The sequence below is a fragment of the Haemaphysalis longicornis genome, unplaced genomic scaffold (assembly GCF_048455015.1).
Source record: "Haemaphysalis longicornis isolate Haplotype H1 unplaced genomic scaffold, Haemaphysalis longicornis Haplotype H1 scaffold_11, whole genome shotgun sequence".
In the NCBI taxonomy this organism is placed as follows: domain Eukaryota; kingdom Metazoa; phylum Arthropoda; class Arachnida; order Ixodida; family Ixodidae; genus Haemaphysalis; species Haemaphysalis longicornis.
In genome coordinates, this window is record NW_027526214.1 from 4,509,635 (window position 1) to 4,537,163 (window position 27,529).

Genomic DNA, 27,529 nt, shown 5'->3' on the forward strand with positions numbered 1-27,529 from the left:
CGGAGCTCTGCGAGCTCGAAGGTGAAGTTGACGAAGCTCACTCTACAACGATTCAGCGGCGCTGCCACGGAGTGGCAGCCGTTCTGGGAGCAGTTTCGGCAGGCTATTCATGACAACGAAGCCCTTTCTAACGCGGGGAAGTTCTTGTACCTACATACAACGCTCACTGGGAAAGCTGCATCGCCGGTAGCAGGGATACAAGTGACAGAAGTGAACTACGCCAACGTCATCGAGTTTTTGAAGGTGCGTTTTGGCCGCTCGGATGTGCTTACCCAAGAACACATCACCCAGTTACTCGACCTACCTACCATACGAAGTGAAAATGTGGTTAACAGCCTACGTCGCCTCTACGATCACTTGCAGCGCAATATGTCGGCGCTCACGGCTCTGGGTGTGGAGAGCGAAAGCTAAGGAGCGATGCTTTTCTCCGCGCTGCTGCGAACGCTGCCACGCGAACTGTTCATCGAATATCACAGGCGTGGTTCCGCAGTCAAGGAAGACAACGGATTGCGCCAAGAGAGCTTGCTTGATTTCTTAAAAACCGAAGTGGAAAGTAAAGAACAAGCATTGCAAGTTGGCCGACAAGAACGCAAGAACCCCAGTATGAAACATCATTTCGAAAATGAAAAGACGAAAGAATCGAAAGCGTCAACGGCGTCACTGTATTCAGGAAGTGGGTCGCGGCATATGGATCCATGCGCATTCTGTGCTGCGAAGAACCACGGAACGAAGGAATGTCAAGCACCACTTTCTCTGGAAGAAAAGAAGAAGACCCTCCGGGGTTCCGGTAGATGCTTCCGCTGCGCTGTCAAAGGCCACACTTTGAGACAGTGTCACAACAAAAGCGTCATGTTCAAGAATTGCGGCAAAATGCACCTGACTAAGATGTGCGACCCTGGGGGAAGAAAAGTGAGAACACAGCAACAGATGTGCACTCCGCAACGGCCAAGAAGAATGACAAGGCGTCTTCCATGCTTTTTTAAACGGCCCAAGTTTTTGCAGAAGGACGTCAGCGAAGAGCACTGGACCGCCGCCTGTTTGATGGAGGTAGCCAGCGTACCTTTGTGACCGAAGAACTTTCTCGCCAACTGCAGCTGGAGGTTCTTGCGAAAGAGGACGTCACGATATGCGCCTTCAGAGGAGCCGAAAACATCATCAAGGAAAAACACAAGCAAGTGCGACTTTGGCTCAGGAGCCAATACAACCGAAAGGAGCATTCAATCGAAACTCTAGAAATATCACAGATTTGCACTGACCATCTCATTCTTCCTTAGCATGTCGTTCATGAAGCCAAGGTGAAGATAAAGGAACTGGCGGATGTCACCGTGCCCCCAGCCTACTTGATGAAACCTGGCACCTCCATTCTCCTTGGAGGGGACTACTACTGGACTCTCGTGTCTGGAAACATGCACAAACTGCAGGGAGCTCTGGTTGCGGTAAACACTGAGTTTGGGTGAACACTTCATCGAAGAATTTCCCGCAGCAGCTCAACTGGCTGCTGTTCGACCGCTGCTGTTCTCCCTACCCACGTGTATGGAGAAACGAAGAGCCTGTCCGCCGAACTCAGGTGCTTTAGGGAGCTTGCGAGTCTGGGCATTACCGAACCATTCGCCCAACAAAACGACGAGGACCATATTGTCAACTAATATACATCCTCCATCAAGCTCTTTGATGGACGCTACGAGGTTGGACTGCTGTGAAAGCAAGTGAATTTCTAATTAGCTGACAACGAAGCTGTAGCAAAGAGGCGTTTGTTCAACCTCACTACGAAGATGGTGAATGATGCACGGATGATGTTTGAGCTTGATGAGCCAATACGTCAGTACCTGCAGCAAGAATATGCGGAACGAGTACCTGCAGAGGCTGACGAAAAGCCCGAACAACGAATGTACTACATGCCACATCCAGCAGTTTTAAAACCTCACAGTCTTAAGACAAAGATTAGAGTCGTCTTCGATGCATCGTCCAGTGATGCAGGGTGTGCTTCCTTAAATGGGTCTAGAGGCAGGACCAAATTTGAACCACGACCTTCTGAAGGAACTACCGAACTTCAAAATTTATCGCATCGGCCTCATTGTTTACATGGAGAAGGCGTTCCAGCAGATTTGTGTGTGCCCTGAGGATGGCGAGGCTCTGTGATTCGTTTGGTATGAGCACATGCCAACAAAGAACGACCCAAGCCCACCGATGGAAGTCTTGAGAATGACAAAGGTGCCTTTTGGAGCGACAAGTAGCCCGTTCATTCTCGCCGCCACTTTGCGTCATCCCTTGTCGAAGGAGGACTGCTACCCCGAGACGATAAAAAGGACCGCGGAAAGCCTCTACGTGGACGATCTAATCACCGGAACGGAGTCTCAACAAGAGGCGGAAGATTTCTACTGTCGAGACCTCGAAGTCATGAATCTTGCTAGCATGACGCTACGGAAGTGGAGCACGAAGATATTGCAACGATTGCTGGAAAATGACAGTGCAGGATGGTGCGAGAGCCCAGTTGAATTGCCGACGGCCAGCTGCTTACGGGTCTTGGGACTCATGTGGAACATGGAGCAAGACTGCTTGGCCTTCTCTTTAGGTGCCGTTCTGGACTTCTTGAATCAAAGCAGCAATACAAAACGCTTCATTCTTCAGGCATCGGTGCGCATTTATGACCTGCTTGGACCCATTTCCCCAGTAACAGTGACCGCGAAGTTACTGTTTCAGACACTGTGGGAATGGGGACACGAATGAGATCCCCCTATACACGAAGACACACAGGCAGCTTGGAAACAGTGGCACACACAGCTGCATCATTTCATGGATGTCACAGTACCCAGAAGATACAGTGGTCTCAAGGACGGCCTCATTGACATCCACATTTTCACGGATGCAAGCCCAAAGGCATACGGTGCTGTAGCGCACTTGTGCGCAACAGGAACAAGCGAACGGACCGTAACTTTGATTTTATCGAAGTCATGTGTTGCGCCAATCAGGAAGCTTTCTCTTCCAAAACTGGAATTGATGGGAATGCTGGTGGATGCCAGAATGAAGAAATATTTCTGACAATTTTTGAGCCTACCAGTTGCGAGGTGGTACATGCGGACAGATTCTAACGTTGCACTACACTGGGTCCGAGGGTCAGCGCGACTCTGAAAACCCTTTGTGGCCACTCGAATGCTGGAGATGCAACAGCGAACTGATCCGGATACATGAAATCACTGCCCCGCAGCGGAGAACCCAGCTGATTTCCTGACGAAACGAGTGAGCCCTAAGGCCCTCAAGGAAAACGTGGTGTGGTGGAATGGACCAAGCTGGCTTGCTGAACCACCTGCGGCCTGGCCAAGACATGAGGATGTGGAACTCACCGAAGCAGAGGAAGAAAGAAGAGCAGTTCGCGTTAACAACGTAACAGTCGAAAAAACGGTCTTGCCAATGAAGCAGTACAGCACTCTTTTTAAGCTTGTTCCAGTTGTCGAGTGGTGGCAGCATTTCTTGCATAACTCAAGAAACTGAAACGAGAAGCACACGGGACATCTGACAGCCGACGAGATTGCACGAGGTCAGAAGCTTGTGATAGCGCAGGTGCAGAGCGAGGCCTTCCCCGAAGAGCTGCAATGTATTGAAAGGTCAACCCGCTTGGTAAGCAACTCTCCTTTGCGTGACCTGGATGTCTACTGCGACCAAGACGGTATATTAGGGGTGGAGGACGTCTTGACGACTACAGCACGAAGCATCCGATCGTTCTCCCTGCAGTCCATCACTTCACCGAGCTCCTGATATGCGCCGCAGATCGCCGACTTTTACATGCTGCCTCACGTAAAACGCTCACGGAGCTCAGGGAAAAGTACTATGTGGTTCGTGGAAGACAGATGGTCAAAAAGACCTTGAAGAAATGCTTTATGTGCAACCGTTCCAACAGCCACGCTGCCACCGAACCAGTAGCTCCTTTGCCACGTGGCAGGGTGACTCAGGCTCCACCGTTTAGGGTGACTGGCCTTGACTTCGCAGGACCATTGAATACAAAGGATCAGGGCAGGTAGAAAACGTCATACATAATAGTTTTCGCGTGTGCGGTTACACGCTCTGTGCACTTGGAGCTAGCGGATAACGTGACTACTTCCACCTTTCTCATGGCATTCAAAACGTTTATAGCAAGACGAGAAGTTTGTCGAACCATCTTTTCAGACAACGCAAAACCGTTCAAGCGAGCATCAAAGGATTTGAAGCGACTGTGGGAATCACTGCGTGAAGAGGTCCAGAACTTTTTCACAGGCCATCAGATTCAGTGGGAATTCATGTGTCGAAAGAGCCGCCTAGTGGGGCGGATTCTGGAAAGGATGGTCCGGTTAGTAAAGGCATCTTTAAAGAAGGTGTTGGGAAACTGCTACTGCAATTTAGAGGAGCTCACTATGGTTCTCACCGAAATCAAAGCCGTCATAAACTGAAGACCACTAATCTACGTGTCTGCGGAATCGAACGAACCAGCACCACTGACCCCTCACATTTTCTTGTTGGCAGACGTTTGACTTGCCTTCCCAGTGGGTCTGGTCAGGAAATACACTCATCAACGCAGGATCACTTGACCCGTCGTTGGCGATACCGGCAAAGGTTGGCTGATCACTTCTGGCGAAGATGGTGACAGGAGTACCTGACTTCGTTTCGCTCCACGCATTTGCATCCAGTGCATTGAAGAAAATGTATCCAGTGCGTTGAAGAAAGGAACACTTGTGTTAGTTCATGAGCATCATCTGCCAAGACAGCTGTGGAAAACCGGAGTGGTATACGATGTGCTGATCGGACGAGATGGCGTGTTAGAGCATACATGGTTCGTCTACCAAGTGGAACCATGATCAGAAGACCGATTCAGCTATTGTACCTTAGAATGTACCTTAGAATGATCTGAAGCTCATTCCGGGGGGAGTATGCAGAAACCCCCAACTTCGGCTTCTTTCTTCTAGCCATCAGGCTACACTGTATATCCCCTTCGAGCTCACTGAGTAGGCAGCAGCACTATCAAAATAAATTTAGCCGTTGTTTGTTCCTCACAAGGGTGTGGTGTCGCTTGGTCTGGCGTGTTTCAAAGTTAAGTTTCATTAAGCCCTCCGTAAATCCTGCTTACAGGTGAGGAGCGAAGATTCATTGAGAGAGCAACCATGATAAGAAAGATAAGACACAGCAAGCAGTAACTCACACATATTTGCTGCCAGTGTTCTCGTGTATTGTTGTCGGCAGAGTAGATATGTTTGTGCATCTCCATGATTTGGTTTTTGGTTTTATCAGTTTTACTGTGCAATCGCGAAGTGGTGCTCGTGTGTGTATATTTACTAGTCCCCCCTTTGGGTTGTCATTTAAATAAACAGTTGCAAGTTTGCGCCTCGTCCTTGTCCTGTTAGTGTCCTTTCGTCTGTATACTTAGCGCAATTCAACACGACGCCGCATCAACTAGCCCATTCTACGTCCTTTTGAACATATTCCTAAAACAATTTTTTAACACGCCATCAGCCCCTTTCTCGCATGTGTAACATTCTTTTCACCTTCGGGCGGGCGACAACAAGTTCTGTGGCATCACTGACTTTTATCCCAATGTATGACTCACGTAACTATCTTACGGCTATAACCAAGAAGTATTATTTGTTTGTCCCCCGTGATCTACTCATCGAGACAGTCAGTTGGATACCTCACAAGCCCTAGTGCCATCAATTTGATTTTTAACTTAATTTATGACTCCCGTTACTATCTCCTGACTGTAACCAGGTTTCAATTTTAATTTGTCCCACGTGATTCCGATCATCGAGACCTTTAATTTGATACCTCACAAGGTCCAGTGCATAAATTGACTTTTAAGCGAATGTGTGACTATCTTATGACTTTAAACCGAATTTACTATCTCATGACTATAACTAGAAAACGATTTGTAATTCGTCCCAAGTGATTCCCCTCATCAAGATGTTTAATTTGATACCTCACAAGCCCTAGTGGCACCAATTCGTCTTTTAACCGAATCTACGACTCACATGACTATCTCATGACTTTAATCAGGAAGCAATTTTAATTTCTGCCACGTGATTCCCCTTATCGATACCTTTAATTTGATACCTTACAAGCTCTAGTGGCATAAATTTGACATTTAACCCAATATATGACAAACATGACTATCTCATGACTTTTACCAGGAGATACTTTTAAATTGTTGCACGTAATAACCCTAATCGAGACTTTTACATGCAGAGCACCTCATTCACTCACCTTGTCCCTCCGGCGTCGCGTTGTTGGCGTTGTCCGCCCCTCCCCCATTCTTCTCGCCGCACCAGCTGCGCTCTCTGCCGCTCACCCCCTCTCCTCTCCGATAGCGAACACTCTCTCACGAGGGGCATTAGATTGGATTCGATTCGATTGTCTTGGATTGGATTGGATTGACTTGGCTTGGCTTGGCTTGGCTTGGCTTCACTTGGATTGGAGTGAATTTGGATTTGGATTGTATTGGAATAAAGTGTATTGTGTTGGATTGTGTTGCGTCATAGCCACGGCAGACGCGCTGGGACCGGCACATAGCAGTTCTCTCTCTTCCGCGGTGTCTTCTCCTTCGGGCGCGCTGCGCATATAACCGGTGTGCCGTTCTCCGGCGAAGCAACATCCACCCTTGCCTCAAACACCCAGAGTCCACGCCGCTTTACAAGTACGCCAACGTCGTCATCGGCTGGGACCGGCTTAATCAGTCTCCTCAATGTTATGCGCGCTATAAAACTCGGTGCCTGCGCCGCTCCGCTCCATCGTTCCAGCGCCGTTCCTCCACTGTCCAAAGCTGCAACGTGGACCCCCGATGAGTCGCATATACACATGGCTTCCCGCGAGGGGAGATGGGAGTTTTTAATTTGATACCTCACAAGCCCTGGTGGCGTCAATTTGAATTTTAACCTAATCTATGACTCACGTGACTATCTCATGACTATAACTAAGTAGTGATCTTTAAATTGCCCCACGTGATTCTGCTCAACGATACCTTTACTTTGGTACATCACAAGCCCTAGTGGCATCAATTTGTCTTTTAACCCAAAATATGACTCACACGACTATCTCAAGACTTTTACCAGGAAGATATTTTAATTTGTTCCACGTAATTCCCCTCATTGAGACCCTTAATATGATACCTCATGAGCCCTAGTAACATCAATTTGACTTGTAACCGAATCCATGACTCGCGTGACTACCTCATGACTATAACTAAGAAGCAATTTTTAATTAGATCCACGTGATTCTCCTCATCTAGACCTTTAATTTGATACCTCACAAGCCCTAGTGGAATCAATTTGACTTTTAACCGAATTCATGATTCGCATTACTATCTCATGACTTTTACCAGGAAGCAATTTTTATTAGCCCACGTGGTCCCTCTCATCGAAACCTTTAATTTGATTTCTCACAAGCTTTAGGGGCATCGATTTGTCTTTTAACCCAATAAATAACTCACATCAATATCTCGTGCCTTTTACCAGGAATTATTTTTGTTGGTTGCACGTGATTCTTCTCATCGATACCTTTAATTTGATACCTCACCAGCCCTGGTGGCATCAATCTCAGTTTTAACCGAATCTATGACTCACGTGACTATCTCATGACCATGACTTAGAAGCGATTGTTAAATTGTCCCACGTGATTCTCCTTATCGATACGTTTACTTTGAAACCTCAAAAGCCCCACTAGCATAACTTTGACTTCAAAACCTATCTATGACTAATCAATAAAGAACTAATCAACACAAATTTTGTAATCATTAACGTTCGGGCCTCACTGCCAGTGGGAAAAACTCCGGAAGAGCAATGACCGTGCTCGCGCCAATACGAGCAATAAAAAAACGTGCCGCCAGCTTCCGACCACAACTTATGTTTTCCTTCAATACTGCAAAAAAGTGGAGCTAGTGTCGCGCGACAAACCCCAGGTTCCGGTCGCTAATGGGGAGGAGATTTTAGTGTGGCGCACCTAGAGGCGCCAACGGGAAACTGAATAGAGGGGAAACAAAGCAACAAAACAGGCTTTTTCACAAGTCCAAATACGTACCGTATATTTCTGGCGAACGATATTTAGCCATTTGTTCAATTCTAGTGAGCACTTTTGAGTACATTAACACGGTCTTGATGGATGGAATGGGTGTATTGACAGTTGTGTGGACCGAGAAGGGCCAAGCGAACAGATCGGGAAGCGGCCGGCACAGTCACCACCTCAACCTCCTCTTCTACCCAACCACATGAAGCTTGGTCAATCCCTTTCCATTAGAAACCCCAAAGACAAAGACAAATAGACGGGTAGTGGAAAAAGGTATCCTGGTGGATTGCGCCATCCCGTCGGCTGGGTGAAGAAGGAGCAAAGAGCCACGGAGCTTGCTGCTGACGACGGCGACAGAAGCGAGCGATGTGCCCACTGACGCCACAGAAATAGCAAACAGGTGGTTCCTGATAGCGGTCTTGGTCGCCTTGTTGCCAGTAGCGGGTTGGTTCAACTTGTTGTCGTGGGTAGCCACCGAATACTCTACGGGATTCGTTCTCGTAGTCGAGGCGCCGGGATGGCGCTCGGAAGCTCTGAACATTGAGGCCATCTTGTGGAAACGTACCTCAGGGCTCTGTGTAGCGGAGTTGTGGTCTGGGTGCTGGTACTGGTGTTTGAAGGCAAGGCTCGTGAACGGCGCACTGGTGGAACACCCAATTTGCAGGAGGCCCCGAATAGGCAGGCAGACTGGCGGTGTACGCTTGTGCTTGATAGCCTAGTTCTTCCCGTATAATACGGCGAACCAAGGATGCGATATCCTCAGATGGAGCGGTGTCCACGCTAGCGACAGTGGCAACGTTTGGAAGACGGCCAAATTTGGGGCAAATCCGCCGAAGCTTGAGAGCTTCAAATGTGCGGCAGTAGCTGGCCACGTCTGCTGCAGAGGCTAGGTTTTCGTTTGCAATCAAGAAGTTGTATACGTCTTCCGCTATACCTTTTAGCAAATGGCCCACCTTGTCCTCCTCAGTCATGTTCGGGTTTACAAGAGAGCAGAGTTTAAGGACCTTTCGTATGTGTGCCGAACAAGTCTCTCTCGGTACCTGTGTTCGCTGGGCGATCGTCTGCTCGGCCTTTTGCGGTGGGAAAAGGGGTTGCCAAAAGATTTCCACAGCTCCTCGACGAAGCTCGCCCATGTCTTGAGCTTTGCTTCATTGTTTTCAAACAAGGTCAAAGGTGTTTCGACGAGATACACCACTACATAGGCTAGTTGCGCGGCTGTGTCCCAGCGATTGTATTAAGTGCGAATGCACTTTATAAGCGACCCTGAATTCCGGTGACCGCCGTCCGTCCACATAGCAACGGTTGCGGGTGCGCGTGCTCCTCGTCTTCTTTGGCAACGGGGGGAGATGGGCGCGCGCTGCTGGCCGCTGACATGGCACATACCCACGTGGGGGATTGGCCAGGAATCTCCTCGTCTTCCTTGGCAACGGGGGGAGATGGGCGCGCGCTGCCTGGCCGCTGACATGGCACATACCCACGTGGGGGATTGGCCAGGAATCGGGCGTGAGAAGGGCTAATGCACCCGCTTAAAGGAGTACTGACACAAAATTTCAAAGCTGAGATCCGCTCTAGGAATCAAGTACAACGACAACACAAATAGGTGTCTGTGAATAAATGCATCTTTCTTTCTTCGTAGTTGTGTGTGTGTGTGTGATCTCTCTTTCGCGAACATTACCGAACCGCGCAAATTGAACTCCTGCATTCGCACTTTCGCATTCTTCCCCTCGGGGAAATGCGGGGAATTTTTTTGATCACCCTTTCGTAGTGTTTGAGCCAATCCTCGACATCGTGGTCATCGTTGCCAGAGAACGAGCGTGGTTCCTTGAAGTCCCAACCATTGACCACCTCTGGGGAAGAGTGTTCACCATTCCGGGGCGGCGCCATGTCAGCCGGGTCCACGGGCAAGCCGGCGATTCACCTACTCCGACGGAGAACGCAGGATTCCGCCGAGTCCGCAGGGTCCAGGACGTTTCTACCCCGCACCTCCGCCACGTGACACGGTCTAGATGAATGAAATGTGTTTATTCACAGTTATGTGGACCGGGAAGGGCCAAGCGAGCAGATCGGGAAGCGGCCGGCACAGTCACCACCTCAACCTCCTCTTCTTCAAGCCACATGGGGCTTGATCAATCCCTTTCCATTAGAAACCCCAAAGACAATGTCCTTCGTACAAACTGCGCTGTAACAATAGGTTGATCTGAAAGAATTACTCCAACTGTACACATTTCCCGAGAATATTTTGCTCGCTGTTTCTGTTTAGCAGCGTTTTGTCCGAACTAAAAGCCCACTTACCTAGCATTCAGCCGTCCCTCTACGTGAGCGGCCGCACTCAGTCATTCTTAGCATGGCTATGCGAGTCTGTACAACTGTTGCACGAGAAGAGTTACTAAAAGAAGAAACAGAGGAGCGAAGTCTCTAACGCTGTTTAGCTCTCGGCGTTCTAATAAAATTCCAGTTTGGTAAGAAACTGCATTCGCGCCGGTGTACTGGCCCCCCGACAGCTGCAAAAATTTGTCTCCCCCACTGAACATAGTCCCACACAGTAGACGCTGAAGGCGGCAGAGTTATAATACCTTCACGGGCTTTCGCACACTATACACGTGCAATTACGCGCTACACTGACCTGGTTATATAGGAATAAAAAGCTCCGCAGTTCGCTAATCGCGCGCGGATGTAAGAGCCACCGAACTGCCCTAATGGCTGTCCGCGCTTTCTTCGCATGTTGTCGTTTAGGAGAGGGGAACAAAAAGAGCAGTGACCTCCCGCATTTTTGGGTGTTTGTATTGATTCCGACCACCCAATAAGCACAGAGTGCTGGGAAAAGAATAGAGGGGGGAGGTGGCTGCGGCGGCCAGATTCCGCCTCCGTATCGGTCCCTGCCTCAACGTCAACTTGTCTTTCTTTGTAGGCATTTATTTGCAGACAGCCACGGGTCGCGTGACTGTTTAGACCAATGAATGTTGGTGTCGAGGTGACAGCTTCTGTTTCAAACGTACTGGTTTTCTCGACGTGCTAAGGCTGCGCGGGAAATGTGCACTTATCGCTCGTTGGGTTAGCTCGTCTGTTTCGGCGTGCAGTGTGTCCCGCAGAGGTATGAAAATCTATGGTGTGTACAGCTGGTGGTTTGCCTTCAGTTACCTGTGCTTGTTCCATCACTCTCTGCGTGTCAGCTCGCCCGCTTTATATGCGCTGCTGGCTCTCCGTGCGACGACGTATAATGACCATTGAATACCGACTCACACAACAGAGTGTGTGGTACTTGTAGCGCTGCCTGTTTTGTGCGGATTACGGGATGTCCGCACAAGGAGCGTGTTTTGCGTTGCTACCTGTAAGTACCGCGGCCCTGACTGTTGCGCAACTGTTGCAAAATTGAAAAGAAATTGTTGTGTGTTATTGTGCTATATGGTCTATTTTTTGTTCGTTCGCGGAGACGTATCCTGACATTTTTTCATCAGCGCTTTCATCTAGGAAACATCAGCTTGTTTAAACGGTTGGCGTTAAAACACGGTGCGCGGTAACGTGAGTGTTGCAGGTGACCGGCGCTGATGTTACTTGTACACGCTTTTAATAAAATGAACGCGTTTTTAAACCACTCTCTCGGGCGTTGTTTTGAAGTAAAGGTTGCTAGCAAAAAATATCTTTAGAGCAGCTTTTGGCATGTTCAAGTTTTATTTCGGCGTAGCATGGACTGTGGGGTATCAATCGTCTTCGTAGGCGGGGCCTTATAAATTGCCGCACTAACTCGCGACTCAATTCATAGGTATAAAACTTACTACGGACACACAGCGTTCTCCAAGAGTGACCTAGAGCCAAACTTCTTTTGTGCCCGGTAAGGCGGAACGTTCAATGGGAATTTTCGAAAAACTTGAAACTTTCGGCGGCTTGTCGTGCTCACCACGGGTAAATTGTCCGACAGAACAGCTGTTTTTTTAAAAAAAAAGCCACTGTCTCTTCACCGCCGCGAATGATTGCAAAGCCTTTTGGGGCGGCTTTTTGTGTATGTGGCTATTTTTGCGCTGTTTTTATCATTTCCGTCTGAGATGTGCCTGAAACACTTTGCGCTGAAGTGTACTACAGACCCAGTCCAACGTACCTTAAAAATTTTAGCTTTGATATCCAGAGCATGCGTTAGGTATCCGCCTGCGGAAAGCATTGCAAAATAATGCCTGATGTGTATTTTGTAAATTTTCACTGCGCGAGTGCGCATAATTTCCTTGTACATCAAAAAATCTTGTTTGACCGACCAGTGCCCTTTAGGAACTCACGTATTTTTCACGTTCTTTTCCCCTCTAAAGAAACTTCACCGTGGCGCCTCCTAACTTAAGCGGCACCGCCTATAGCACGATCTCCTGGGCAATACCGCTCTGTGGGGTCTCGCTCGAAGAGCGGAAGTGTTGTCTACAGGTTGGCCTCGAAAACAATGCTAAACTTGCTGAACCCAGTGCTGCACTTCGCACTTCACCTTCAGAGGGCTACTCTCCGTAGAAGCCCTGTCCAAAACCTGTATGTGCAATGCCACAAATGGTGCCTAGATTAGCAGCGAACATATGTTGCACTTTTTTATACCTGAAAAATCTTCTCAATCAATAACCGTCCTTGTAAACTTGTTTTTATGAATATATCTATATCAGCGCTCATTTTAAATGACCCATCGAAGTGTCCTTGGATTCACAAAGAAGTGAAGGGGAGGCTGTCCTTGATGTCTCCTTTCTAAACACCTTCAAATCATCTTGCAATAACTTTATAGCACCATGACACCTTCGCACTGTGTCGTGTGACTTGTCTTTCGCCCATCTGAATATAAGTAGTGTGGCAAGAAATGCTATTCTGCGGCACATTCTCTCCCTGGAGGAGAAAGAACAGTGCGCAGAATTTTATAGCGACACCCGCAAAACTGCCCCAACGTGTGATGTGCTACGGACGGACCCAGCTTAATATTGATAAGCTATTGAATATAAAGTGCAGCACTTTTACAACAGTGCCATATGGAAATATCGTTACTGTTAATCATATAGTCAAGTTTGATACTTCAAAATCTTAATCAACACGGATTCACTAAGCGTTGTACGGGAGTTATTATCCCTAAAGAAGTCCACAAACTATATCATCAATCTTGTTATTAGGACGAATATGCAAGCATATGGCTCAAAACTTGAGGTGCTGATTTTTGGTCCTAGGCTACTCAGGGATCGCGCGAGAGGAGCAGGTAGATTAAATGGCTGCGCTGCTGCACTCACCAACACATTACACGTAACAACAGTACCCTAGACCAACCTCCAGCCACACAAAAAACAACAACGTAAAACATGGCAACACCATTGGAGGGAAGAGACGTACAATCAACTAAATGTAATAAACCTTCAGTTGGAACGATACACTACTGACTCACAAATAAATATACACCGAAGTGACCTGAGCAAACTTACGGCTAGGCCACACACATGTACCGCACTCCCACCTGGCGACTAGATCACCAAGACCGATGTGCAGGGGGTGAGGAAAGGGCCCATCCATAATCCACATGCTCATCCAATGGAAGGTACTTGACACAACACGACGCAAACACTTACCACAATTATCAAGACAACGCATCCCGTTACGCCCGGCATGCTTTTAGTAGACGAGCACTTGTGATCAATCAAGTGTTTCTTTTAGATTCTCACTGATGTCAAATTTTTACATCTGGTTTCTCATCATGCATTATTACACCTGGACCTTTACACCAAATATTTTCATTGAGTTTTGTTTGATTTACATTTGCTTTTGTTAAAAGGTTTTAGTATTATCTCTAAAATGAACAACTACCAATCGGCTCTTTGCCCTCAGCAGGCCTTGCGCCATAGAATTTTAAACATCATCTTAAGGTTACGCTCGAACAAGTCCGAAGAATGTGTCTGACGTGCAAACAACCAGTAAACAAGAAATGCCCGAATGTGTATAGTTCATTCCTTCGGCATGTATGCAAGTCGGATTCGAAACTTCACCGTTAAATGACGTCAAAAAATTACTAGACAATGGTGTGATATGAACACGCCTGTTCTTATTATCCTATTCTGAAGGGTCATTTCTGTGAAAAATGTTTTTCACTCGTACTTTTCCAAAAATTGTGTGCAATTCTCATATAGCAAGCGACAAATCATACTGCAAAGAATGTGGTGGTAATTGTAAATTCAAAAACTCTTGAGCAAGAATAAAAAATAACAAGCAAGATCACGCTTTAGTAACGTAAATATCCCGGCAATAATGTGAAAGAATGTGTTTTATTGTTTTTTTAGGCGCATTTCTTATACAGAAATTTGTTACGCTCACTATTGTAATGCAAGTGTTTGCGGCGTGCATGCCCACTCTCCAACTTACCATCAACACGAAATGCCGTAGTGTGAAAGGTTGAAACTACTTGTGCATGTAAGAAAACGTCACAACAAACAAGGGTGTCTCGCAGTTTTTGGAAAACACTGGCAATGATGTGATACGACCACGCGGTTTCACATTTCCATGCTATCCGCGACTCCACTACGACAATACAATACGCTCTCACTTTTCCATGGATGGCGTGCGACGTGCCTCCAAACAAACTGTAAGAAAAACGTAGTGGAATGCGCAATATGGAGGCCTTTGTGCGGGAGTACAAGAGCTACGAGAAAGTTGGCGGTATAGGATCTTCGAGAAAACGCTGGAATATGATATGATACAACCACGCCTTTTGCGTTAACCCGCCCCAGCGCAACTCTTTCACTTACCAATAATACGATAGCTATCATGCTACGAATGTGTGTGATGCGCTTGCACAGACAGAAAAACGCAGTTTAAAAACAAACATGGGAAATCGAGAAAGGTGCGAAATTTTGAACGAGTAAGAAAGAGTGATCACAAGGATCTTGGTTTAGCAACCATTGGAAAGCTAGGAACTTACGATTTGTGATATACAGACATGTAACCTACAACTAACATACACCTCGACTAGTCTTGTACCTCGACCTCGTCTTAAAATAATGCGACACATGATCGAACTGGTAAACGTATTGCGGGTGGTAATGCGAAACTACTGTTGGCAATGTGGAACATGGACGCTTAACGTGTGGGATTAATCGGGGAGAAGGAGACTGGTCATTTAGAGACCTCATAGAAGCCTGGGAAATATTGTGATACGACCACGCGTTTTCAAGAGCACATAATCCTCCTCGACCGCTGCAATAAACCAGGTATGGTGCAGGGAAGTGTATGCTGTTTTACGACCTCTCCAAAATACTGGCAGTAGAGGCAAGCGGTTTACAGCATTCAGCCGTGCCCCAACTCACAAACATAGGTTACTCCACCACTCGCGCTATGACTGCGTCTGCAGCGCGAGTACACAAATGCAAACACACGGTAATAATTACGGATATTAAAGTGAAATGCGAGGCATTGTAGTGCGACTGTAAATAGCTATAAAAGCTTGACTGTTTATCTACTCTCCGAAAACATTGGCAACAGATGGGCTTGAACTACGCAGGCATAAATTTAATAGATGCAGCGCCACTCTTGGGAGAAAATAGGATATGTTCGCAATCGTGCTGAAAACAGGTGCAATAAGTGTGCGCAGAGAGAGTGTTACCGTAAAAAATACAGGTGGAAATGCACATTATGGGCAATTGTTGTCATGGTATACTGAAGCGACCAGGAGATCCAACGTTTGCACATCTCCAAAAAACATTGGCTACAGTAGTGTTACATTCACGGGTTTAATAATAGATTGCTCCGCCATGACATTTTACAAAAGTTGTTTATGTTAGCTCCCTTCCTAAAAGTGTGCGCTGTGACAATGACTAAAGACACACAATTCGGCGAATTCTGGCATGTGGAGACTTTTGTTTAGGTATTGCTGAAAGAGGTATATAAGGTTTGCAAAAAACGACGTCGAGAAGACACCGGGTATTGGTGGATTCGGCAACGTGCTTTATTATTTGCATACTGCGCCCCGACATTTCTACGAAACTATGTAGGCTTGCACAGGTTCGATGATTTTGTGCAAAGCAAATTTACAAATAACATGCGTGCTGCAGCTACTACCACTCCAAGTGCTGAATATGAAGACTTGTACATGTATGTACGAGCAAAACAAAGACGTTCTCCTTTAGGGACCGTGCAAAACACAGACAATTTATGTGATACGACCAAAGGTTTTTATAACACGCTATATCGCAGCATTTCCTTCATAATACCTTAGGGTTGTAAAACTGTCGTAAAACTACTTATGGAATTGCAGAATTTGGACAACGCGTGCAGTCATGCGACAACGAAAAAAAGAATTAAAATAAAACAATTTCCTCCTAAACTAGGTATTCTTTATTCTACGAACAACATTCAAATACGGGAGCATCTTGTATTCATAAAATCCGAATATAAACACCCAAGCATTGCGCAAAGTTTTCATCTACTGGAAGTTAATTTCCAACTGCATATAAAGTGACAGAACCACTTCGAAAATCGCATTTGCCGCTCACTCTTCTTATGGCCTGAGTTCCGAAGCAGATCTCGAAATGGTTGCAGTATTGAGAATCTATAAACGTGATAGCTCGACATCACACGAGATCTGACCAATGGAAGTTGTACTCCATAGAAAAGGCGCATATAAAAGACTGGAAGAAAACATGAACTGAATACTTAAATGTTCTTAGTATACCAATACGTCCAAAATTATGAATTAAAGAAACAAATACATCTGAGAAAACCACAGCCTTGTAACCTGACGCCCTTCCATACCCCCGCAAACTCTGGCCCCGGTCGGGTGATTTCATTGCTTTAGGTCACGCTTCTCTTATATATGACAGTCCATAGATGTATGAGGGTATCTGTAAAGGGGATGGGTTGAAATATTGTCTTCACTTTATTTGTTAAAAGATAACAGTGAACGCACTTGATTGCGAAGAGTTCGGTGGTTCTGATGAAAGCAGCTCCTTCTATCAATAAAAATTTCTCAGTTTAATGCGAAGACAGAGGCCTATATATTCTTTATTACAATAGGTGCTAAATTTGTTCTCAAAAACTGTAAATGATGAGCAGTAAGGAAGAATGGTGAGTAGGCGTATATGTGGTAGTGTAAACAAAAGCACTCCGCAAGTTCGACCCAAAACATTCAATAGCTGCGTTTGTCTTCAAATCTACTATCTCGTGTTCTCGTCGCTGGTACAGGTTCTGTACTCGCCCTCGCATCTTATGAGACGTTTTTGAAATACGTTTTTTATTGTAGGCAAAAGCGCAGATGTAAAAAAATATCCCGGGAACCTTTACCTTCCATCAGTTGCTTGGAAGTCTTCGCCCAGGATAAACGTATATGTAAAACTGTTCTTAATTCGGTTGTTCGATAATGAATTTCATTCTCCGCCCATTCTTAAAGAGTCTGATTGACATTAACTTTCAGGAATATTAACTCCTGTATTGGTTGTAAGATTTCCGGAAGGACTACAGCCGGAGTTTGTAAAGAAAACATTCATCACAAGCTTATTTATTTACCGGATATTTTCCTTCTTTTAAAGGATCCCGTGAGTAAAAGCTCTACTTCTATGCGGGTGATGAAGCAAATATTGCTCGAGTTAATGTGCACTTTGATCCTTTGTACAATAAAGGAAATATCCTAAAATTACGCATAAATTAAAACTTATGGCAAGGCATATTCATTTCTTTGTTGGAAATGCGTTAATAATAAACCACTACAAAATATGCGACATAATACACCTATTGAGCAATATTGAAAGAAATATCAAACAGCCTGTAAGTACAACAACGTCTTATTTGTAATTCACTGATTTTGAAGAATAACGTTCTCGATAATACGTTCTGCAATATTACCTCTTAACTTAACAAGTCGCTTGACCAGCCACATGCACTGCGGTCATGCCCTTGCCCTTACTGGTTTTTATAGAGCTACAAAGTACATTGTCAATTTTTTTTTCATTTATATGGCAGCTTACCACCAAAAAACGGTGTCCGGGTTTGCTCTGCTTAACGCAATCCAAGCCCCACATGTAAGTGTGAAGTGTATTAGGTATCTTTCACAAACTTTGCACAAGAACTCTTGGAACATAGACTCGATAGTTTTTTGAACTATCACCCTCATGATGGTATCATTGAATTACTGTATTGTTAATTTCTTATTTGTTTGATGGATACGATATCTCGCTGGTCGTATATAAAAAGTCTTCTCCAAATAAGTAGTAGAGCCAAACAGCTTGCATCGAACAACAGGCACATAGCATTTCTAATTGTTTTGTTCAAATTGATTGATCACATCAACTCTACTCTGAAACACCCAATAGCTTCTCCGTGTCACGAAAGAATGGCACTCATTGGTTCCTGGAAGTTTATGCTCCTCTCTTCATATGTACTCAAAAATACCAAAAATGTCCGATGTTGGACTATATTGCAGGTAGTTTATTTCCTATTTTTTACCTTACGTAGATACGAACAGAAGATAGTTCTGATACGTAATGTGCGGGAGCAATTTAAACACTTATACTAAAGTGATTTGGGAGTTACTGACATTTCAGCTGTTGCGATTTGTAGAGATGTACCTGCCTAGTTGGTTGTGATATGACTTATTTAAAATGGTACATTGGACATTTCCTAAGCAATGGTAGGCTTTTCTGCGTTAATGTTGTGGTATTTCTGATCAATTATTTTGGCGTTTTTGAAAATATTTATCCAGAACCTATAGTAAATAAATTATACACCATTACATATGCTTTATATTCATATAGCGAATTAGCCCCATTCTTCATTCAAAGCCAACCGTCGCACTGGCTGAGTGGTTAGGGCGTTTCGTTCCGAATCAGAAGGACATGGGCTCATTCCTGACTTTCGCCGCTGCTTTTGTGATAAAGATGAAGAGCCAGAACACCCTTTCATGGAAATGTTTGTCTGAGTTCAAGACTACCTTGTGGTCACAATACAATACATTCCAGAATCATCTACCAAGGCACGCCTTACAGTACCACATGTAGCTTCAGCGCATTAAAACCATCAATCACTCAATTAATTATTTTTTTCGAGGTTGTTTTGCCTGCGTAGTAAATTAAACAGCTTATATTTAAACTAACGGGTATACTGTGCATCTATACTAAAACATCGTGAGGTAAAATGTAAGACATTTCATTAAAATATCCTTCGTGTACTTCAAAACGCTTTTCTTTTAAAAAAAGGGTCTGTCATGGTTTAAAACATTCATACTCAGCTAAGTATGCAACCGTGAAGCAGTTGCACAATGCAGTTGTTTGAAAATAAAATAAAAAGAAACCACTTTATTCAGTTTTTAAGTTGGCTTCACTAAAGGGGTAAAGTTTTTAATACTAGTACTTCGTAGAACAAAAACTCATACACCTGTTCGAGCAATTTTAAAGACGATGGTGTTTCTTGGGCTACCTAAACGAAGTAATTATGTTATGTCTTTATGTCTGCGTGATTTGCGGTATATCTGTCTGGAAATGAAGCTCTGCAATAGTCGTATATATCCCCAGAGTCAAATATGAATCTAAAATGGTGGCAGTCTTCATACTTGTCATTATTGTTGAAGAAGAACACAACATTACGCAAATGCAATGCAGAAAATCAATTCTTAGAGATATTTGCAGTGTTCCTTCCTTTAAAAATTATGACATTTGGTTTTCGCGATATTGAATAAAATACTGCATCAAAGGCCGAAAATATTGCGTGGTGTTGCCCTCACCAGTATAGCTCCTGGCGGAATCTCAAGAAATCAAACACGGCAACTGTATTAAAAGGTTCCCGCTTGGAATGCACGTGGAGCGGGGCAACGCGGTTCCGTAAACATTGTAGTAAGGTGCCTCGAATGAAGTGCGGCTCTGCCGTACCACAGCGCTATCTACAAGACACCTCACCAGGAGCAGTGGAACAAGGTAAACTTAAACTGACTTGAGAAAACGCCTAGCGCAGTATCTTGGGAGGAACGAGACGGTAGAAGAATGACATGAGAGGTTAGCGGGTAAGAAAAGTAGCCGGTTACATGCAAGTGGCGGCAATCATCTATAATCTTTCGTTAACTTTCACAGCAGGCGAATGCATGCCCATTTTTTTACATTATGCACGTATGTTCCATTCAGGAACATTGTTATGCTGCACTGCAGTTGGATCATTATTCAATGCACAATATCGAAAAGCGTAGTGTACTTCAAATTGTTAATTAGGCATTTTAAATTTATCTGTCCTTTGCACCACCGTTTGGCTTGGCAGAATGTAGTTTATTTTTAAAATAGCTACAACGCGAACATAAACAAGCACACAGAAAGACGTCAGCGCTTGTACTGTACTTTTATTTGCCCTTATTACAGTTCACGATCCAGCAATTCTAGAAATGATTTATTTCAGCTTAGCAACGAACAATTTTTTAGCATGAACAAGAAATATCTTATGGTCAGATGGGTTTATGCACCGTAAGACAACCGACCACGGCACAAATTCAACGGTTTGGCTAAGCTACGTTAGGTGGCGCGGAAGACACCTACTGCTACCAAGACATAGAGGCGTGTGTGTTTGATCTGCAAAAGTTATAACCTCTTAGATTCTTCTTTTCTCGAATTTAAAGTTCTGAACAACTAATTTTTAAGGTTCATATGCGCATATTTCGCACATTATTAAACCACGGAGCTAAGAATGACGCGAGGACATTTCTTTTAAATAACAAGTGCTGTGATTGCGAACGTTGGCGAGGGTTGGCAGAAAGGGAACAAACATGCTTCGTAGCGGATACTGTTCTGTTGAACTAGACGCTGGCCATATCGTCCGCAGAGTGTCGCACTGAGTTATTACTGTCCCGCGTCCCCTTTAAAGGAGACACGACGCAGCAAGTCAACCCTTAGCAAACACGGGTGACGGAACTCGGAAATTGTAGAAAGTACAGTCACCAGTACATACCTTAAGCCCTCACCCTAAAAGAATAATTGGGCTCAAGGTAGTACAAAAAACGAGTCAACCAGCGAATAAATTAAGGCCTAAATTGTACGTCAATTGAGCCGGGGTTACGACGGCGTAGAAACTTGAGTCCGTCGTTCATGACTTCGTGCGTTACGTCTGTAATAAGACGTGCACCAGATGTTGCCCAAAGTACCGTTCAAAAAGTTTTTAACGCAGTCTTCGACGTCGGAGGGGGGGTCCATGCACACATTCTGTCAACATTAGGCAGTCGTGTGGTGGAAGATACCGCCACAGGAGGCGTACACCGGTTGCTGCCTAGTTGGACGCTGGTTGCTGCAGCTTTTCGGATCGTTCCGAGAATTCATGCGGTTCCATGTTGCTGTCTGCATCATGTGTTAAGATTGCATTCAGCATAGTGTCCTTGCGGCATCCTGGCTGATGGGGTGGTATTACCCAATCTTCAGCTGAGGAAGCCCGCCATGGAACCAGAATTTTCGCGGCCAGTGTCTCTCGCTTGGACGGCCGGCAAGCGCATAGAGTGAACCACACGGGACAAACTTCAGTATATTGCTGACCAGCTTGGCGTCTTCGTGGAGCAGCAGAGTGGCTTGAGACGGTACCATTTCGCTGCTCACTCACTGGGGGATGTCGTCTGGATGTCGACGCACCGAGATGGCCTGCCTCGTCATAATCGACCTGACTTCGGTGTTCTGCTTTGTCCCCGGCAGCACCATGCTGGAATCCTTTGGCAACATGGGTGTCGTGGGGCAACTTAAAAGCTATGTAGATACGTTACTGGCTACCAGTAGCCCACGAGAGATCTGCTTTCAGGTCCCCGAGAATAGCGTGCTGAACCCGTTCCTGCTCAAGTTGCTGCTCGCTCCCATACCAGACTGCAATCCCGCATGGCTCCGTTATCCGGTAGAAATTGCTTGCTCTCAAGAAGGCCAGCAAGTGTTTCTTGGAATGGTTTCTTCGGCGGTCCTGTATGTTCTGCCAGGGGTACACTTCCAGCCAGAACGGTGGAAGTAGCGAGAGATGGACCAGAGCCGTGGCATTGGGCTTTGCCTGGGCCTCCCGAGCCCGTTCGCGGATGCGGCCACACACAGAGAGGCTGGCACTTGGCCCATCAGGATGCGGGCCCTGCAGAAAGCGCTGCACCACATTCACCTGCTCCTTTGCATGTCAGATGACGCATCCCTCCTGCAGCACTACGGCAACCCTCTACTCACAGATGGACATGCCGGCGGCCATTTACGAGAGCCACGTTAGCGGCCGAAGCGTCATTTGCTCGAGAAAACACCACCTGGTACCGGGCGAGCTCTTCGCATCAGCACCATGCTCCTGGGTGATTCGTAGCAAGCTGTGAACTCTAACCCAGGCTAACCATCAGGATGTTGCTGCCCTACCTCAAGACAAGGCGACCAGCCTCCTGCAGCTCCACAAAGACGGCTCCATGCAATCGTCTATGGAAGATCTGGAGAGATAGAGAGAGAGAGAGAGAGAGAGAGAGAAGACTTTATTTAGTGGCCGGATGATTTCTCAGACGGTCGGCAGCTGAATCCAGCTTTGATCCTACGGCGGCGGCTATAGCCGGGCCGTTCATGAATGAGGTGCACGAGGTGGCGTCCTCACTGAAGTCCCAGAGGACCCGCACGGATCACCAGAGGAACGAGAGCCCTCTCGATGTCCTTGTCCGGGCTGAGCAGCGCGGTCTCCCAGCCTAAATTGTCCCGAATGAATCTGTTGACCTGCATAGTGTGGCACTGCCTTAGTACGCGTTGCATGTTTGCCCAGATCTGGAGCCGCCTGCGCGGCCACAGAGGTTGTCACCAGTCGAGTGTGCTGCCTATCCGTCCCCACCTACATCCCAGATGTGGAGCTGGCCAGGCTAGATCTTGCCGCAGCCCTGCTCCTGGAGAAAGGCAACCAGATTCTGGGGGCCATCAACCTCACCGACTCCCAACCCGCTCTCTTGCGGCTCCGAGCAGACCAGCCATTGAACTTCAGCGGCCGGATGGTGTGGTCGCTAGCGGCGCTGCCTTTTTTGATGGAGTCCTGCGGTTGGGACATGCGGCTGCACTGGTGGTAATCTCATGTCGGCATCACAGGGAATAACGTGGGGGACCCCTGACCACAGGGGCTGCTATACAAAATGGTCCCGCCTCCCACCACCTGAGGACCTTCGACACCGCAGAACCCATCCTTGCGCGGGAGGTGTAGACGATATATCCAGACCCGAACTGCGAGGGCGAAGCTCCACAGGATTTGCTAGGCCACATAAGCAGGGACCCCCTCCTGATACTCGTCCGCATGCGGCTCGATTGCAGCAAACATGCAGCCCTGTTGTACCGACAAGACCACCGGTCATCGCCCACAGATGCTGAGTGCCTAGAGCTTGAGTCCGTGGAGCACCTGCTGTGCTCATGCCACCAGTACGATGCCCTGACAGCAGAGCTTCGGGCCACGCTCCAGTGTCTCGAGCTACCTTGACCAAACCCTGATGGACCTCCTTTTCCCGACGGGTCCCCAACGCCGAGTGGCTGGAATTTTTCCCAATGGGCCGAGCCTTCTACTAGCAGATCGACCTCATCAAATGGTTGTAGCCCAGAGCCGGCGGGCACACCTCACGCACTCGATATCTCTTTCTTTCTGTCCCCATTTGTCCTCACCTATCCCCTTTCATGTCCCCTATTCCCTTTTCCCGGAGTGGGCTGCATGCTGGTGAAATCCCAAATGAATTCAGAATATTCCAAGTCGACCACCCACTTTCCGCTTCCATTTCAATAAATCACCCACACAAACGCTCAGAATGGTCTGGATTGCGTCGTGTCTTGTTTAGTTCTGCTATTGAAAAACTTGGGAATCTGAACACAGCGTCCCACTGCTTATCCTCCCCGTCGACATGCTGCTCTCGTGATTTTTGTGCCATGCACGAAGACTGTCTTCTAACGCTAAGAACACGTTTCGTAGCTAAGGACCATGGTAGTATTGGTTAAAACCGCTAATACGACTATCATACGGTTCTTCGAACAAATCTCAATGGAACGTTTTGGGAGTGCGGGGCAGTTGAAATGTTACCTGGGATGCGGCCATCACTGAAGGTGGACGAGCTTGAGCTTGAGGTCTTGATACCCGAGCTTGACACCGGGGTGTATTGCATGAAAGGCGTGAGAATTTGGAGGGCAGGCCGAGCGTTCGCCGACTGGTCCGATGCTCGGGATTATCGATGGACGAGGCCTTTCTGGGCTGGTGCCCGCCTGCAATCAAAGTATTTGGGAACAGGGAACCGATTTCTTCACTAGAGTTGAGTCCCCTTAGATGCAGGCAAAATCACACGTACGGTTCTCGACCCATTTCTGTGGTTCCGCGCTAAAAATAAAAGCAGGACCGCAGGTCAGAACTCAGAAAAAATGGCTGAACCAAACAAAACACGTGGGTCAGGTCCGTGCGTCTTCGTCATCGTAATACGGGATGACGATGGAACATGGCACGTATGTCTCATTCTGAGATTGTACGGCGCAGAGTGACCCGCACACTCCTGACATGGGTAGCAATATGCCAAATTCCAAATTAACTCGAAACAACTTTTATTTGATCGGTTACATGCTGCACAATTTGATACATACATTATTTATTGAAGTTTCAAACATACTCTTTGCGCATAAAAACACACGGGTGTTATTTTTAGCACCACTGTTGAATCTTTGGTCATCTGGCTTTCTGTTATAACCTTTATTCAAATAAATATTGTTTTTGTTTTTAGGTGAAAAATGTCTTTTTATGAATATACATACTCCATCCTGGTTTCCAGCTCCCTAGCTCGGAGTTCGAGGGCCTTGAAGATCAGCCACTAGCGCCATTTATCGTTTTAGGAGACCTAAATCCACATAACGCCATCTGGGGCTCTTCTCACACAGATGCCCAAAGTCGCCTTATAGAAAAATATCTAACGTGTTCGGGAGCATGCCTATTCAATAAAAAGAGCACAGATACCATATTATAGGATCCTCATTTATTCAAACCTGAACGTTGCATTTGTTTCCCATAGTTCTCTTCCCATCTTCTAACTGGGAAGCTGGCACTAACTTATATGGTAGTGACCACTTCCCAACCACAATAACATACATACCCAATGCACGAACAGCTCACATTCCCTTAACAGGTTCAATGAAGCTACATCTAATTGGATTACATTTGCAAAAACGTTGAAACTACACAAAACATCGATAACACATCTACACGTTGAAGATGTCCAGCTCATAAGAGCGCACATTCTCGCCGCCAGCGAAAGGCGCATTCCTCAGGCCTCCGGCACCCTGTGCAACTTAAGGAGGCCCTGGTGGAATCAGGACTGTAGGCGGGCGCGAGAGGCTCAGAACAAGGCGTCGGGTTCCCATCGCCGGTACCCCACGTCCAGTAACCTTATATCTTTTAAAAGGGCGAAATCACTTGGTGAGCGTGTACACCGTGAGGCGACACCAGCTAGATGGCGCACTTTCCTAACATCAATTAATTCATACACAGATACACGCAGTGTTTGAACACGAATGCGAAAACTCTATTTACAACGAACACAGCCCACCGCTGGTTTGAATAACAGGGGAGACACTTGAAGATCAGGCTAATACACTATTCAAATACTTTCAGCACGGGTCCAGCTCTGCAGATTACACAAAAACTTTCATGCAACTTAAAATATCTACCGAAAAGAAGCTGCTGCGTGATAACGAAAGGTCAGCCATGTCTTACAACTCAGAGTTTACAATTTATAAGCTGAGGGCTGCTGTGAGCACGTGTAAGATTTCAGCTCCCTGCGTAGGCAACATTACATAAAGTATAATACAGCACCCACACAACAAAAGTCTGAAGACACTGCTACCCCTATGCAATAAAATACTGCTTTTGCTGCACGTACCAAGGACTTGAAGAGAAGCCATTTCAGTGGCGTTTCTTAAAGAGAAGGACCCGTCTTCCCCGCAACGTTATCGCCCCATCGCCCCGACAAGCTGCCTGTGCATGCTCCTCGGAAAGATAATTAACCGCAGCCCCGTGTACTTTTTAGAATACAACGGTTTTCTCGAGAGCTGCCAAGCAGGCTTCAGGGCGGGACGAACTACAAACGATTAGTTTGTTGGCTTAGAATCTTACATCAAAGATGCATTCCTCAGTAAACAACATTGTATGACAGCATTTTTTGTCATTCAGAAGGCTTACGATACTGCATGGTGCTCTGGTATTCTTAGTGACCCTAAGCGATTCGGTTTGTCATGAAACCTAATGAATACGCTTGCAAGCTAGATATCAGAAAGAACCTTTCTTGTAAGAGAGGGCTCTGCGTTTTCACGTGTTGGTATGCAGATAAACGGGGGGCCTCAAGGGGGTGTTGTCAGTTGCATGCTGTTTATAATACAAATAACGCCCTTGGAATGGCCCTACCGTTAACCATCTCTTACCTTATGTATGTAGACGATGTTGCAATCTCCTTTAAATCCTCTAATCTGTCGATATGCCACCGCCACGCCCAGCTTGTAGTTAACAACTTGCTGACTTTGCCGATAAAAATTTTTGTATTCCTAATACAGAAACGTTTATTGGGTTGTATTTTCAAGGAGGAGTGGGGTCCATTCTGAAGCTGATAATAAGCTTAAAAGGGTTTCCATTTTCCTCAAGAAGGTAGAAAATGTTTTAGGCATCGTGTTGATGAAAAGCTCTCATACATTCCATACATAAAACATCTGAAACATAACTGCATAAAAACACTGAGTATAATGAAGGTCCTCTCGCATTGCTCCTCCGGTACAGACAAACAAATACTTCTTCATGTTTTCACCAGTTTTCTTTTCTCACGCTTCGACTACGGGAGTGTCGCCTACGCGACCGGCTGTAAAACCACACTGACGATGTTGGACCCAATGCTGCACTTGGGTCTCCGTCTTGCGTCCGAGCTTTCCGGAAGAACCCTTTGAAAGTCTTTATACAGACTGCGTTAAGTGGAGCCTTGATCCCCAGCGGACTTTCAAATCACTGCTGTATGCCATTAATGTGACCCCCATAACAATCACCCTTCTAATTGTTTTCTTAACGACATATCATCCGCTAATTTGTACGCAGCTCGTCCATCTTCAACTGCTTTATTATCCTTGGCAATGAGAGCCTACGTAGAGGGACTAGGAATTTCATTTGCAGTGAGAAGGAAGTCCTGTACTGCTGACTTTGTCCCGCCTTGGGACAGGTCAGCTATCTCTTGACATATCTCTTAATTCCATGATAAGCAAAACGCGGCCAGAGGGATAATAATGCAACAGTTTTACAACTGAAAGACAAATACTCGTACGAGTCCTTTTGCACAGATGCATCCAAGTCTTCTTCAGCTGTGTCTTGTGCTGCACTTGGTTCCTACTTTTCGAACACAAGGACATTAAACATAAACAGAAGTATATTCACAGCAGAAGCGTATCGTAGTTTTATTGCAGTAGAACATATCACTCAACACTACATAATCTCTACAGACACCTAAGCATAGTTATATCATTACAATCTTTAAAAGAAACAGGTAATGTTGTTGGTCATTGCATGATAAAAAATATTTTCTGCATATAACTCC